This window comes from Lactuca sativa, chromosome 2, assembly GCF_002870075.4.
Source record: "Lactuca sativa cultivar Salinas chromosome 2, Lsat_Salinas_v11, whole genome shotgun sequence".
Lineage (NCBI taxonomy): Eukaryota > Viridiplantae > Streptophyta > Magnoliopsida > Asterales > Asteraceae > Lactuca > Lactuca sativa.
The window spans coordinates 97783001-97800585 of NC_056624.2; the positions used below are offsets into that span (position 1 = coordinate 97783001).

Genomic DNA, 17585 nt, shown 5'->3' on the forward strand with positions numbered 1-17585 from the left:
GACCCGTGTTTGTGTTAAACTGCTGTCTAGATATGAGATTCTTGAATTTACACTTTTTAATTCTTTTTCATATGAATTTGGTGGGACTTTGAATGAAACAAAAATGGATTTTACCTTCTTGATTAATTCATCAAGCTCATTAAACTGCACGCTGAGAGGTTTTGTTGTGAATCACAAGTCCTCTCGCTCCTTCGTGTCTTCATTCCCACCGTCTGTATTGTATCCCCTCATTTGAGATACATCCGTCACCATCAAGCACTTCCCACTACTCTCTTCACCTCTAGCCACATAAGCCTTTCCATGAGATGGCTTCCTGACTTCATCATCCTCTGAGTCGGTTGACCAGACCTGCACGCCACCGAACTCATCATCCGCTGCCGAACCCTGCACAATTAAAGCATTCATTAAAGGGTTAGCAGTAGTTTTCTTTCTCTTGATCTCTTCAAGCTTTTTCATCAACACAGCCTCTTCATCATTTTCTCCATCCTTCTCTGCCATTTTCTTTAGGACACAGTCTTTGGCATAGTGGTTCTTTCCTCCACAGTAGTAGTAGTTCACACCAGAATCCCCTTCGACTTTCAGCTCTTTCTTTGGTTCTTCTGCCTTCGGTTCCTCCCTCACTTTTTCAGAACTATAACTTCCCTGCCAATTTCGGTTCTTATTGGTAGGAAACCTTTTCTTAATAAACCTCTTTGGATTTGACACCATCATAGCATAATCATCAGAGGTAAGGTCATAGTCTTCTAAGTTAAGGTCTTCATCTTCTACCACACTTTTGCTTTTAGACAGAAGGGCCAAGGATCCCAAGCTTGAGACCACATTTTTCTCCTACATGACAATCTTTTCTTGAGATTTCAAAATCCCTACCAGCTTTGCCAAAGAATAAGATTTGAATTGCTCATGAGCTTTAACAGTGGACACAACCGCTCTCCACTCAGATCTAAGACCATTCAAAAACGTAACTTTTTGTTCAATCAACTTCCTTTCTATATCGTGTTTGATCATCTTACTAAGAAGATGATTGAAGCGATCGAACGTCTGAGTAACAGTTTCCTCGGGATTTTGCTTAAATTCGCCAAACTCAGACAAAAGTAAGGTCTGAATGGAATGCTCCAGATCTTCGTCTGTGGAATATAGCTCTCGCAGCCTATCCCATATTTCTTTAGCGGAGCTACATGAACTCACTAGCCTAAATGTGTCGGATTGAAGAGCGAATCGAATCAGTCTCAATGCTTTAATATTGCACTGAAACTTATCCTTTTCGTCTTGAGCAATATCTTTTACGTCTTTTAACAGATCATTGTACTCTTTCTGAGTTTTAATGATCACTACTAGAAAAAAGGCCTTTTACGACGCTCATTGCGCGTCGTAAAACGCTCAGACGACGCGCAAATGCATGTCAAGGAAGGCCCCGTCATAAAGAGAGATGACGCGCTTTTGCGTGTCGTCTATAGAGGACGCGCATTTACGACGCGCATTTATGACGCACATTTACGACGCGCGGTTATGACACGCAATGCGTATCAAGGAAGGCCCTGTCATAAAGGAAGACGACATGCATTTGCGTGTCGTAACCTTACGACGCGCGTGTTTATGACACGCAATGCGTATCAAGGAAGCCCCTGTCAAGAAAGACCATGTCATAAATAAAGATGACACACATTTTTGCGTATCATAATTTTAAATGTTTTAAAAAAATATTATTTATAGATTTACTAATTTTTCATATTAAATAATACATTAGAAATCTCATAATAATAAATAAAATACCATAAATAACAAATATAATTCATTTCACTAATATGTCAAATACAAATAATTATTCCAATAGTGAGTAAATGTTATAAAAAAAATGAACTCATTTATATACAATTGCATTAATTATCTAGCTTACTATGTGCCAACAAACTTCTATCTTTTTCCTTCTCTGCATAAACTTCATTAGCAGCATCCTAAAGAACCTCTATCTTTTTCATCAGCAACATCCTCAAAAACTTCTATCTTTTTCCTTCTCTGCATAAACTTCTATCTCACACTCAATGTAGTTTTAAACATCAGGTTTAAAAAATCAACTTTAAGGTTGCCTTGTTAAAGAGAATGACTAGAATAGATTTCCCTTTTTCACAAGGCATGTGCTTGCTTGCACATATATATGGAATCATTCTAACAAAAAAAAAATTGTTCATGTCAACTACTCCAAGGACTATTACGTAATTTAACATGAAGAATTTTGTCCAGATGAAAGGATTGACTTTAAACTTTATAAAAATCATTTAAATGAACTTACCTGACCATGAAGCGTGTTGATCCAGGATCTCCTTGCCTTCCTGCTCTGCCACGAAGCTTTGTAAAGCAAGAAATAAATTATAAAAGTGAGTCTGAAAGTATATGCTAAATTTATGTAAAACCTTAAAACACAATACTGATGCAAAGTTACCTGATTATCAATTCTTCGGGACTCATGCAAAGATGTCCCAATGACATGGAGACCACCAAGTCGTTTGACTTCCAATCCTTCAAGAAAGCAATGAATCTCACAGTCCTTTAGAACCGATAAATAGGCAATTGCAATGCAAGGACCCAGGGCCGGTCCAAAGAAATATGTTGCCCGGGGCAATAAGACATAATGATGCCCTAATTATATATTTTCAGAAACTAATATCATAATTCATAAAATTTACCCTAGTTCACTATTTTTCAATCATAACTCAGAAAAAAAACACTAATAATTTTAGAAAGTAAGAAAATTAATATAAAAAATCATAATATTTACCTCAGTACTTTGATAGGTAACAGTGAGAATGCAATGACATGCAATGACATGTAGACTACTGATCCACCTTTAAACAATGCTTTAGGTACCTAGCTATCATCCAGAAAACAACAAAACAGACAAAAATTTACACTAATCCCATCACAAACAAAACCAGCTGCTATTATCACAAATAACAAATATAATATACTCCAGACAGTATTAAAATGTAGCAGCATCCAAACATATTATAAGATGAAAAAGTTAATAAGACGAAGAAGTAAGAAGTTCTGAAATAAAGAGAGAATATTATCTGTAGTGTAATATTCCAAATGGACTTGAAAAGTTCTTGTATCTTGACCATCTACCATTATCAAACCTGTCATTTTTATACCAAATTAAATTCAAAACCAAATTTTAGCTTGACCATCCATCATTATTCCGTCCCCTGAGAATTGGGGACAAAAATAGCCTCAGGGGTATTTTGGGAAAGTTCCAATTTAATTAAGTATTTGTAATAAAATATGATTGTAGTTCGTGAATTGCCATAATATCACCTCCATTGTTGGCGTAATTCAGGAAAAAGCCCACAGGGGCATTTTAGGAAAATGCTTTTATTATTTTTGTTTCCCGGTTTTAGACTATGAGTCAAACTCTTTTTCTTTTAGTATAAATATGCTACGTTATAGGTATTTAGAAAGAAGTTTTTCAGCAATAAAAGTTTTCTTTTCCACCAAGCAAAATAAAAAATCCCATCTTTTTCTTCCCCTGTTATCACCTGTTGCCAGCCATGTAGTTTTTTTTCCTTTTTTTCTTCCTGTTCTGTTTTGTTTTCTGTTCCTAGGCAACAAGGTTACAGCAAGGTATCAGGTAGATACCTTACATCCATAACGTTCAGGTTCTTTGAGAATATCTTCTTTCAGTCGAGCTTCCATTCTCTCCACTCTTTCACAGTAAATTCCTTACATTAAACCACTTGACACTTGAGTATATTTAAATAATAAACATTAAAAATGAGAGAGGATTATTATTATATACCGTATACTCGAGCATGTTTTTGTAGGGTCTTTCAACCTCACGAAGCAGAAACGGCTTTCCATTAATGTAAATAACAGGTTCTTCTCTCATGTTGTGCCAAAAGATGGGTCTACCCAGGCCACCTTTAAAGCTACCTATTCTTTGCATAACAGATTTAATTATTTCCACAGTTGGATTTGTAACACCATAGACTGGGAACCCGCCCTAAAGCAGATTTAGTTCTGCATCGAGGCACACTTGTCAATCACTTTGTCCACCTGTCGTTTGCCTTCAACACCACCCTAAAACCATGTCAATCAAAAAGAAGTTACTCAAGAATGTTGTTGTAATGGGAAATTTATAAGGAAAAAGGTTCATTTGCATGCTGTAAAAGCATGCAATCATAAAACATAAACTTCACAGAGACAAAAAAAAAGTACCAGAAGCTCCTATTCGATTTAAATAGATCAATGTGGCAATGACCATCCCTGTGGTAGTACGCCCATGCCCCATTTGGCAGTTAAAGATTATTTCTGTCTTAAGATCAGCTCTTGAAATTCTATCAACCTATAAAGATCATAAAACACAAATCATATATAAAGTATAATCTAAGTTAAATATTTTCATTTTGTTAAATGAAAATAACACTCACCAACGTATCAAAATCATGTTCCTTGGGTGATTTTTCATCTGTTGCTGGAATGCGTTCGTAGTCAACAAGGAATTTTCTTGTTTGGATTTCTAAATAGACCTACAATAGTGAAAGGAATTATGAAATAGATATTCAAAATGAACATTTAATTTCATAGTATGGTGAACCTGTAGTGATGTTTTGACAGAGTCGGTGTGGCTGGCTCCCATTGATCCACCATTTGACCATCTGGTAGTTCATCAGTTACTAGGATCTTATTTCCATATATGTAATCGAGATAGGTATTGAGATGATAAGAAAATGGATATCAAACACAGAAACATGTTAAAAAGAATACCTTGCAGCTTCTAGCAATATGTCTTCCTTTAACCGGTCTTCCATTTGCTCCACCCTAGCCCTATTGATACCCTATTCATAACTTTCCTTCAACCGGTCTTCCATTTGCTCCACCCTAGCCCTATTGATACCCTATTCATAACATCGAAGTTTAGGTATAGAATGGGATAAATCAGCATGTTTATGAAGAAAAAAATATAGAAAAATACTGTAAATCTGAAGTGGAAGTTGGGATTTGAGCAGAAAAAATAAGCACACACCGTGTACTCAAGATTGAAGAAGGGCAGAAAATCGTTGAAGACTGGGACGACTGGTCAGCGTGGATCAGAAACCACGGTGGAATCGGTGTTCCGGCGAACAAAAGCTGGGAATCGTGGTGGGAGGAAGAACAGGACCACCTCCGATCCACCGGTACAGTCGGTCGTCTAACGGAAATCCTCCTTTCTCTCCGATTCTTCATTTACCAATACAGTATCGTTTACCACCTCAAAGTCGTCCAAAACGATAAATCAATCTTAGTGTACACTCTCTCATGGCTCGTAATCGTTTTTGTTATCGCATTATTGAAAATCGTGTCCATGGGTAGAAAGAAATTCAGCGCGGATTTCCAATTAATGAGAGCCCAATCTAGTGGAGTGTGAATGAGTTTTTAGGGTTCAATGGTAGTGACGATGGCTTAGGGTTTGCAGATGGTGGTGTGGGGGTCGTCGGTTGCTTTACAGAGAGATATGAAGTCGAGACGAAAAGACGAGATTGACCCATCTGGTAATAAACGGACTCGGGAAGCTGAACAAAATGACCCGAGATTGACCCATCTAGTAACAACGCTATTGATGCCATTCCTTCCATTTTCGACTGTTCATCCTCCACTTCCTCTACTGCTACTTCTTCACCATCTTCTATTTTTTCTGTATTTAGACTTGAGAGTATAATTAGGGCTTTTTCTAACAATTTCAACATCGAGTGGGAGATATGGTGGTTCCAGTAGGTAGAAGTGAGGGAAGAAGTAGGCAGCAGTCAATGTCGGGAGGGGGAAGGAAGGAGCGTCCATAATTTGGGCAAGAGGGAAAGGAGAAAAAAAAAGGAAGGAGGGATTTTTAATTTTTTCAGAATTTCATTTCCCCCTACTGTTAAAGGATGGAACGCGCATTCCATTAAAAATTATAAAGCGACATCCTTAGACGACGCGCATTTTAATATAGGTGCCCTCCATGTTTTTTTAGACACTAATTTAAGGGCGCGCAATAATGCATGTCTTCTATCCTTAAATTTTTTGAAGAGATGACATTTTTCTAATGTCACTCTCCTTTGCGTAACATAGATCAATGAGCGTCGTATTTTGCGCGTCGTAAAAGGACTTTTTTCTAGTAGTGGATTTTTGACGTTGCAGAATGAGCAAATGGTCCAGAAACTATTTCTTCTCAAATAAGGTATCCATTGTCTTCTGATCCAATGACATAATCTTCAAAGTGATGTGCCAGACTTCATAATCCTGGGTGTAAAGAATAGGAATTTTCGTCGTTGATCCGATGCTGTTTGAGATATTGATGGGATTTGATTGTGACTTGTCCATGCTTGATCGTTTAACCTGTTTGAAAGATCAGAACTTTAATGAATAATATTAGGGCAAAACAAATAAATGCTGAGTTACGTCAATTATGGAATGACGGCTCAATAAATATTAGTTAATGCGGAATAACCCTAATCGCAAACTCTTTGACAGAAAAGATGTGTATGAATTACACAACCTCCCGCTCTGATACCAATTGATAAGTTAATAATTAAACTTGATGATCGATTAGATCTATGAAATAGGTAAGCGATGAATATAAAAACAATAAATAACCCAAGTATGAATCAAGATGTGTCGAATGATTAGATTACTCAATCCTCAGCAGAGCTCGACTAAGAACTTCCGCTGTAGAGGATTCTAGGGTTACAAAAACAAGAACGATAAACTTGCTGAATAATAAATCTCTGATCGTACTCTTCTATCGTCTCGTTCTAGGCTGCATGCAAGCACCTATATATACTAAACCCTACAAAACTCACGGATGTACAGGCCCAAACCGGAGATACATATTAGACTAACTAACGAGCCCAATAGACACACCACAAAATACAAAACACGACCCAACACTGGGCCTTGCCCACTGCATCGGACCGAAGTCCGAAAACTGCATCGGACCAAAGTCCAGAACTAACTGGGACCTTGTCCCCTGCATCGGACCGGTGTCCGGAACTAGCTGCATCAGACCGAAGTCCGGAACTGACTGCATCGGACAGAAGTCCGGAACTAACTGATCATTTCCGGACTGCATCGGACAGAAGTCCGGAACTAACTGATCATAGCATAGCATAAACACATATCAACTAGCATAACACATATCATCATAAACACATATACTGCATACTGCAACAGGCCGTAGCCCGGAACACATAACACATAAATCCTGTCTGAGCCACAAAGGCATCAAACACACTATCTGCTGCGTCGGACCGAAGTCCGAAAACTACTGCTAGCTAATCGGGCCAGCATTGTGGCTGTAGACCCATTCCTACTGGAAGGAAACTCACCTCGTAGTCTAGCTGCTAAATGTACGGCTCTGGAATCCATCTGCTGTTGCTACGGTTACACCCCGGCTACAATTTCCATAAGCACACTCAATCAAATACTGGTAACTATACTGAGAGTAAAATGACTATTTTACCCCTGGTGAAAGTCAACCTATTGGTCAAAGTCAACATACAGTTGACCTGACTCGTCGAGTTGGGTCACCAAATCGTCGAGTCCTTACTCTCACTTTCTTGCTTCTACTCGCTACTACTCGCCGAGTTTGGCATAGACTCGATGAGTTCCTCTTCGATACTAACACTCAGTCAATTTGCATCCGACTCGCCGAGTTGTATGAAAAACTCGTCGAGTCCTCCTTCAACACATGACACTCTAGTTGTGACTCGCCGAGTTATATGAACAATTCATCGAGTCTGTTCTTGAGGTATGAAGATTGCCTTGGACTTGCCGATTTAGGGCATTGACTCACTGAGTCCCTTCATGAATGAGTCCGAACTCCGACTTACTGAGTCCACCCATAACTCACTGATTCCAATCGGAATGACACATTAAAAGGGAAGAAATCGGGGACTCTCGACCCGACTCGCCGAGTCTGAAGGGCAACTCGCCGAGTCGGTTGCACGCAACACTACTCCGATGATTCTGCTTAAATCTAATGCATACAACTTATAGATCTGGGTTCATAAAGCTTAGTTACCACGTAAAGTTTCCAACTTTACGTGTACATATGCATGAAAATGGATTTAAAGGCTAAAAAGACACTTAAAGGAATAGATCTAGGGCTTTCAAGCAAGAAGGCTCCATAAAGGTGTTAGATCCACGACTTTTGGACTAAAACATGGCTAGACCCAAAGTCCAATCACCCCAATGTGATTTCTCTACCATAAATAAGCTAAGGAAAGGATTAAAATGGTCTAAATGTGATTAAACAAAGGAGAATCAATCATAGCAACAGAGGCAATCCGGTTTTTACCTCAATAACTCTGCAACAGATGCAAGATCTTGGACCTTCTTCTACTCCCATGGATCTAGCTACCTTCTTCTCTTCGAAAACTTCAAGATTCACACAATAAATGCTCAAAATGCTCAAGGAAAGGTTAGGTTTGCTAAATGATGCTCTGAGGGTGAAGGCGACGAGGTTGGGGCTCATAACATGGCTTAAATAGGGTGCAAAACCCAGGGATTTAGGGTTTCATTCAGACTGATGGACTCACCGAGTCCAGGATATGAACTCGCCGAGTCGCCAACTTAAACGTGCTCGAAATCCCGTCTCTACTCGACGAGTCGGGCTACTGAATCGTCGAGTCCCTCTTGAAACTTGAATAAATAATAACATTAAATAACATACCAGAATCGGGGTGTTACAACTCACCCCCACTTGTCTCAGACTTCATCCTCGAAGTCTGTTGCTACTGCATATAGGAACAACTCTAGGTAGTGCTCCCTCATCTCCTCCTCTGCCTCCCACGTCCACTCCGATCCCTTCCGGTGCTGCCACTGCACCTTTACCAACTAAACCACCTTGCTCCTCAAGGTCTTCGTCTTTCGATCGAAGATTGCAATCGGTCTCTCAATATAATTTAGGCTGCCATCAACCTGAATGTCCTCTAAGGGTACGACTACTGAGTCGTCCACCAAACACTTCCGCAACTCGGAAACATGGAAAGTGTTGTGGATCTGGCTAAGCTCTGCCGGAAGATCCAACCGATAAGCGACCTAACCCACCCGGGCCAAAATCCTAAAAGGACCGATGAACCTGGGGCCCAGCTTGCCCTTTTTTCGAAACCTGATGACACCTTTCCAGGGTGATACCTTCAGAAGGACCATGTCACCCACCTGAAACTCCAAGTCTGAACGCCTCCTGTCGGCGTAACTCTTCTGCAGACTTTGCGCAGTCTGCAGTCTACTACGAACCTGTTGGATCAACTCTGTCGTCTTGAGCACCACCTCGGTGCTCCCAATGACACGCTGACCGACCTTGCCCCAACAAATTGGGGTTCTGCACTTCCTCCCATAAAGCATCTCGAAGGGAGGGCGGTCAATACTCGCATGATAACTGTTGTTATATGAAAATTCCGCTAATGGAAGATACGTATCCCAACTGCCACCAAAATCTAGGACGCATTCCCGGAGCATGTCCTCAAGGGTTTGAATCGTCCTCTCGCTCTGCCCATCCGTCTGAGGGTGGAAAGTGGTGCTGAAATGGAGACGAGTACCCATCTCGTCGTGAAACCTCTTCCAGAATCTGGAAGTAAAACGGACATCTCTGTCTGACACCACTGATACCAGCAGTCCATGCCGTGCCACAACCTCTCGCACATATATATCGGCTAGCTTCTCAGCTGATATGTTCTCCTGGATCGGTATAAAATAAGCACTCTTCGTCAATCAATCCACTATAACCTAAATCGAATCCACTCCATGTGTGGTACTGGGAAGCTTAGTGATGAAATCCATAGTGATATCCTCCCATTTCCACACTGGAATATCCAACGGTTGCATCTTGCTGTGAGGCCTCTGGTGCTCCACCTTAACCTTCCTGTAGGTCAGGCATCTTTCCACATACCAGGAAACATCCCGCTTCATGAAGGCCACCAATAGATGGGTCGAAGATCTCTATACATCTTCGTTGCCCCTAGATGGATGGAAAATAGAGACTTATCGGCCTCGTCCATCAATACCTGCCTTACTCCGCCCCAGTACAGTACCCATACTCTCCCATGAAGGGTCAACAATCCTCGACTGTCGTAATCAAAAGAAGCTACTCGGCCCAAAGTCCTCTCACACTTCTACCTCTCCTCCTTGAGGCCCTCGGCCTGTGCCTCTTTGATTTGCTCCAACAATGGAGTAAGCACTGTCATCCTCAAACAAATATATCTGATCGGGGCCGCTGCTGCCTTGCTGCTCAGGGCATCGGCCACTACATTGGCCTTTCCTGGGTGATAAAGGATATCACAGTCGTAATCCTTCAACACATCTAACCATCGCCTCTGCCTCATGTTCAGATGCGGCTGATCCATGAGGTACCTCAAGCTCTTGTGATTCGTGTATATGGTACATCGGACCCCATAGAGGTAATGTCTCCAAATCTTGAGGGCAAACACCATTGCCCCCAACTCTAAGTCATGCGTAGGATAGTTAGCCTCGTGAGGCTTCAACTGTCTCGAGGCGTAAGCTATCACATGGCCTCGTTGCATCAGCACTGCTCCCATACATGTGATCGAGGCATCACAGTATACTACAAAATCTTCTATGCCCTCTGGCAGGGTAAGAATTGGTGCCTCGCACAATCTCTGTCTGAAGGTCTCAAATGCTGCCTGCTACTCAGGCCCCCAACGAAACGCCACCGACTTCTTGGTCAGTCGGGTGAGCGGTACTGCTATCTTGGAGAAATCTTGAATGAACCTCCTATAGTACCCTACCAAACCTAGGAAGCTTCGAATCTCAGATGGAGACCTCGGGACCTCCCACTGCATCACGACCTCTATCTTGGCCGGATCTACCAAAATATCCTTCTGGTTGACGAGGTGTCCAAGGAACTGCACCTTGGGCAACCAGAAGTCGCACTTGGAGAACTTTGCGAAAATTTTCTCCCTCCTCAAAATCTCCAGCACCTCCCTCAGGTGGTCCTCGTGTTGTTCCTGAGTCTTGGAATACGCCAAGATATCATCTATGAATACTATCACAGACCGATCCAGCATCGGCCTGCACACGCGGTTCATGAGATCCATGAATGCAGCTGAGGCATTGGTGAGCCCAAATGGCATCACCACGAACTCATAATGTCCATACCTGGTCCTGAAAACAGTCTTCTGCACATCCTCGCCTCTGACTCGCATCTGATGATACCCGGAGTGTAAATCGATCTTTGAAAACCAAGACGCTCCCTGCAGCTGATCAAATAAATCATCTATCCTTGGAAGTGGGTAACGGTTCTTCACCGTTACCTTATTCAGCTCCCGGTAATCTATACACATAAGGTGCGACCCATCCTTTTTCTTCAAAAAAAAATTGATACACCCCAGGGCGAACTGCTCGGGTTGATAAAACCCTTGTCTAGTAGCTCTTGCAGCTGCGTATATAACTCCTGCATCTCTGGGGGAGCCAACCGATACGGTGCCTTGGCTATCGGAGCCGCACCAGGGATTAGGTCAATCCCGAACTTGACCTGCCTCTCTGGAGGTATTCCTGGCAAATCCTATGGAAATACATCCGAGTATTCTCGCACTACCGGAACATCATCAACTGTCTTCTTGCCCTTCTCCCGGGCATCTAAAACATAGGCAACATAACCGACGCAACCCTGCTGAAAATAGCACCTCGCTATCGCCGCTGAACACAGAACTGGTCCGCGCTGTGGCCTCTCGCCCTGAATCACTAACTCTCCCCCAATAGGAGTGCGAACCCTTACTAACTGCAGCTCACAATCTATCACCTCTCCATTGGGGCTCAGCCAATCCATGCCTACTATAACCTTATTCCCTCGCAGGGGAATAGGGACCAAGTCCACCGGAAACTGCTCATCGAATAATTATAGAGAACATCCTCTGTGTACCCTTGCAACCCTAACGGTCCTATCAGCTACTATCTCAACCTCAAGTGGACAATCTAGCTCCCCTGGAGCTCTGCTAAACCTCTTGCTAAGCGCAAAAGAGACGAATGATCGGGTAGCCCCTGAATCAAACAATATTGTAGCTGAAATGCCGTTCACTGAGAACGACCCTATACAAAACATATAACCATAAGAAACAATCAATAATAAATGCAGAGATAAGGGGGAAATGCATACCCATCACCACGTCAGGAGTCGCTCGTGCCTCCTCTGCTGTCAGCTGAAAAGCCCTTCTCTTCGGCGTCTCAACTTGGCCCTGACGGCCACCTGGAATCCTCAAAGTAGCAGGGGCAGGTGCTGACACCTTCCCAGCGGCTGCTAAACTCGGACAGTGGGACTTTTTATGTCCCCTCTGATTGCTCTGAAAGCAATTCAGATCTGTCGCCGCAATGGCGGTGGTAGTGGCGGTACAATCTTTGCTCATATGCCCAGTCCGGCCGCACTTGTAGCAGCCGGAACTCCCTGCCTTGCACACCCCGTCGTGCAATCTCCCACATTTGCCACACCGACTATGGCTCTGCTGACTCCTGGATCTGTGATCTAAAACCTTGGGCTTTTTGCCCGAACTCTGTGTACCTGAAGCTGCCTCCAGCTTCCTCTTCCTCTCCATCTCAAGGTTAATCTCTCTCTCTCTCTCTCTCTCTCTCTCTCTCTCTCGCTCTAGAAATCATGTCATCCAGCGTTTTACAGCTGGACCGGCTCACAAACTGGCGGATATCACTCCGCAACATCTCATGATAACAGGCTTTCTTCATTTCCTCATCTGATGCGTACTGAGGAACGAGAAGTGCCCTCTCCCTGAACTTGGCGGTAATCTCCGCCACTGTCTCTGTAGTCTAGGTCAAATCCTGGAACTCACGTGCTAACTGCTGCACCTTAATAACAGGTGCGAACTCAGCTCTGAACCTTGTGGTAAATGTCCGCCAAGGTCATGGCATCCAAAGTTGCATCACTCCCGATGGCATGACCGACCTCCTCCCGCCAATCCCGTGCCTTGTCCTTCAGAAGACAGGACGCCAACCTGACCTTGTCCCCCTTGGGACACCTGCTCGTGCGGAAATCGTTGTCCACATCCGCCAACCATCTGGTAATCGCTATGGGGTACTGTGCCCCGTGGTAATCTGGAGCTCCACATGCCTGGAACTCCTTGAAAGTAAGCGTGCGCGACCTCATCATGGCCACCACCTAGGCACGGAATGTGCCTAGCTTCTCCTCCATCAACTCTAATATACCCTCCTTGATCAAACCAAAGATTACTGGAGTCTGCTCAAGAATGATACGAGTAACCTCTGAAGTGAATAACTCTCTATTCTGCTCATCCAACTGCTCGGCTCCCGAGCCTGATCCCGATCCCTCTCCGGCACCTGAACTACCGCCTGCTGGTCTAGGGCGTAAAACCACCATTCTGAAAACATATCACAATAAACTTCAGAACACTGATAGGACTCGAGGGACCATTACTACTACCGACTTTTCGGTCTCATCTCAGCCTTCCTTGATTCAAGTACGGATCCTCTGCTTCCAGTAGTATGGGCCCCTACTACCTTCCACATCTATCCGTACTTTCCTCAAGAACTGCCTCGACTCCACCTTGCCCTAGGGAAATCTCTGACTCAACCCAACCAGTCCTCAGCTGCTGAAGGCCTCCTTGTAATTCAAATTAACATTACCTGAATACCATCACATGTGGCGAGGCTCAGATAATCCTTTGAGTAAAAGACTCGTCCCCACAACGGTTAGACTCAGACAAGAGCTGCGCAACAAGGACGAATCCAACACTCTGAGATTATTCAACCCTGTTCACATGTGATGTGGCATATTCACCTAATGGCTAACTCCCATCACTCAGAGTCCCACAAAGCACGAAGCAAACAGCATTCGGACACGGAAAACTACTCAAGCAATTTTACCCTCATAATGAGAAACTATATTAGCATACAATGCTAAGCTCATGCTATCAGGCATAACCTAAACAGGATATCCTACTGCTGTTTACTCAATTTCTAGATGGATAAGGTGTCTAAGTCCATAACTTATTTGGTACATACTTGACCCGACCTGGCATGATCCATTTGGGTTGCACTTCACCCAAAAGATTTATGGATAATTTTATGAGAATTGTATACTTACGATTTATTAATATATTATAAGTTATAATATATTAATATGAAGTCATGTTATTTAATTAGTTTTAGTCTTAGATTAATTATGAATTGATTTAGAGATTAAAAAGAAGACTGATTAAATTATGGGTTATTATATTTTATATAGTGTGGGCTAATACTCATTTGTTAATGGGCTAAGCTAATATGGAAGTCCATGGATGATCCATGGAGCTTTTAACCCATGGATCCTTGTAAAGGAAAAGACATGGGTTATTAGGGTTTCACCCTAACCATGCACACTATATAAAGAAGCATATGATGCAAGAAATGACACTCTAGTTGTGTGAGACTTAGTGGTGGCCGATTTCATAAGAAAGTATACTACTCTCTCAAAGATTTCCAAGTGTTTGTGGTGATTTGTGATTCCATTTGAGGCATTCACACTATTGGTGCTTGGCTCTCAAACTCCAAACAATCAACCATCATCAAAAGGTATGTATTTCTACTAGTAGTTTTATGATTCATAATCCTTATGCTATGCTAGTTAGGAAGAAACCTTGGAAATTATTATTTGCATGTATTTTAGAAGAAAACATAGATCCAAGGTTTATTAGGGTTGCATGCACACTTAGGAAGTGTTAGATTGCTCAAAACGCAACAGTGGTATCAGAGCCTAGGCTTGTTTTCTTGAATACTTGATGCAAATTGCTGAAAATCGAAGTTTATGTGCTGTCTGCACAACAGACTCGCCGAGTCCATGAAGGGACTCGACGAGTCCAAGACAAAATTCATCCAACTCGGCGAGTTGGTTCATGCACTCAACGAGTTGGACCCCCAGACAGCATATCTTCGAGTTTTGGTGCTGGAATTGGTCTAGAATCATTACCTTAAACTATTTTTGGACTCATAAAACCTGTTTTTGATGTGGTAATGATGATGGACCAATTTCAAAGTTATAATCAAAATTTCAAGTTTATATGTGTTCATATGATTGTTGAAATTGTTGATGTGGATGTTCATGTTCATATGAGTTTTGTTAGATCATAGGAATTATCTGCAAATTGTTTGTTAGTTAATTCTTGATCTTAATGTGTTTCAATGGAATTCATAATTTGTCCTCAAGTTATGGAATTCCAAAAGTTTTTTCTTTTAAATGTTTTTTTAAGAAGTCATAAGTTACATTTTTGAAGAGTTTTCCTAATAAATGCTTTTATGGACTTCATAACTTGTCCTCAATTTATGGATTTCCAAGAGACTCTTCATTAAAAGCTTTAAAACACTTAATTAAAACTCATAAGTTATGAATATCCAAAAGTTTATGAATTGTTCAAAACTTGCCCTCAAGTTTTGGAATTTGTAAAGTCTCACACAAACTTTAATTCCATACCCTAGAAGTTTTAAAAGTTAAAATTCTACGCTTATACTATTATAAAATTAATGGTTAATTATTATATATATGTATAAGAACAAGTCGTTTTACCGTTAGTAGGCCTCATTCACGAAGCCGGTCTATAAGGTGGGTATAAGGTTGTTGCCTATAAAATGGCAACTTAATGGGTGTCCACTCTCACTCACCGCTTGCTTGACTGGTGGAGGGTCGTTAGCCGAACGGGTAGGACAATGACTTTAAATTCTCATTAAAAGTATAATGAGTATTAAAAAGTAACTAAATATTTTTTTATTTAATTCCCAATCTTAGTTACGTTAGGAAAAATGTGAATTTGGTGCTAGCCCATGGAATTCACACTTTGTACCTTACCAAGTCGTTGGTGGAGCGTGTGTGGTTAACCGGCACACTAACTTGGACTAGTAAGGATCACGAAGGGTGACTTAATGTTTGTCATAGATCAATGGAGCGTGTGTGGTTAACCAGCACATTGATTGGGTGATAATATTAAGGGTACCAAGTGAATTGGTATGGTTATTCACACCTTATTTTGTGATCCTCGGCATCCCAGTCACAAAATTTGAGAGGGCACACTCGAGATTGAAACATGCCATTGAAAAGTTCAATGAATCTCAAAAGATCTAGGAATTTCAAATCCAATTAAAACCTAATAAATTATTTCGTTTTTCATGGTGGAAATTGGTGAATCGTCATTCGCCTACCTTCAAATATTTTATAGCTTGGATTACGACATCCCTCTTCCAAATTATAAAATATTGTGTTGGGGCCTAGCCTTAATATTTCATATTGGGTGTTATATTAAGGATTTTGAATCAACTAACTTGATTTTCTCCCATTATAGATGTCTGGTTCAGACAACTATGATCTTCCCAAATCTCTTGAAGATGGTGTCCCTCAACATCATGCTTCACTTCCTCCACCTCCTCCAATTATTCTCCCTCACCCACAAGTTCTTGAAAAGTTTAAAGTCACTGAATCCCTATTGGCAAGCATAATCTATGTGTGCTCACATCTTGGAGATAAAGTCACATATTGACAAGCCGGGAGAGTTGGGTGTCAAAGTCTCGTGAAAGTTGGATGTTCAATCACTTTCTTAGTAACATAGTGAGTCTCTTTGGGGCTACTATGAGACAGACTGTGACATGACCCTTAATGATGTTATCTATTTGCTTGGTGTTGTGGAATCAACAATGATTTGGAACACTAGTAAAGCAAATTTGATTAAAAGAACAACTTCCCAAGTCTTAAATGGACATTGACAATGGTAGCATTGGATATCTAGAAAAATATTTCTCTTCCCAATGGAAAGGGATCGGCTATAGTCAACTCGGTTGACCAAATGGTAAAGAGAAAGGCTAAGTCTGAGATAGTCCCATGTGCCATTACCAAAGGGTCCATGTGTTTTGTTGCCAAAGGAAGGGGCATTGGTTGTGAAGCTGCCCTATTCACCTGAAAGGTCATAAGGTTGATCAAGTCAAGAGGTTTGACTCTACTTCAGGTAAATTCCACTATCTAACTCTATTAAGTTCCTATTTGGAGATTCTTATTACATAATGTGAGTGGGTCACATGCTGATGTTTTTAAGAATCAAAGAAAAGATAGGAAGCTTAAAGTAAGTATATGTTGATTCCGATTGCAAAGGTGGGTTTTTGATCGCGTAGTTCGACAATCAGAATTTTGAGCTGTTGCTTAAGAGTTATAATATATTGCTTATGAATAGATAACAACAAGGTTTTCATGTGGATTGTAAGGATAAGTTTTTCCGCAAAGTTTTAAAATAAAAGAAAAAAAGGGTTTTAATTTTATTTATTTTAAAAATATCCTTACAATGGCATCTGTGGAAAATTGTTGCTTATATGTTTCCAGTAATAGCAATATTGGAAAGTGGATTTGATTCTTTCATTTGTGGTAGTGTCTGAATTTACCAAATGAAGAAAGTTTTTCATCACCCAAGTTTCAATTGGACAGAAACTTGGAATCATACAAGTTGTATTGTATGATGAATGAGAATTTTCATCTTTGAAAATTAAGACTAATTCTTTGATCACATGTATATGTGAGTCAATTGAAGGACTAAGGAATTAGGTACACTGGGTGTGCGCTGGTCAAGGTCCACCACAAAGATTGA

General features: G+C 41.2%; 1 long non-coding RNA gene across 1 annotated transcript; it reads right to left on the reverse strand.

The window, feature by feature from the left end:
- Positions 1-1767: 1767 nt before the first annotated feature.
- On the reverse strand, positions 1768-2857 carry LOC128132035 (uncharacterized). Its single transcript, XR_008229964.1, has 2 exons — positions 2438-2857; positions 1768-2343 (listed from the first exon to the last, which is right to left on the reverse strand). It is a non-coding gene; the product is annotated as an uncharacterized LOC128132035 (long non-coding RNA).
- Between the last annotated feature and the right edge of the window lie 14728 nt (positions 2858-17585).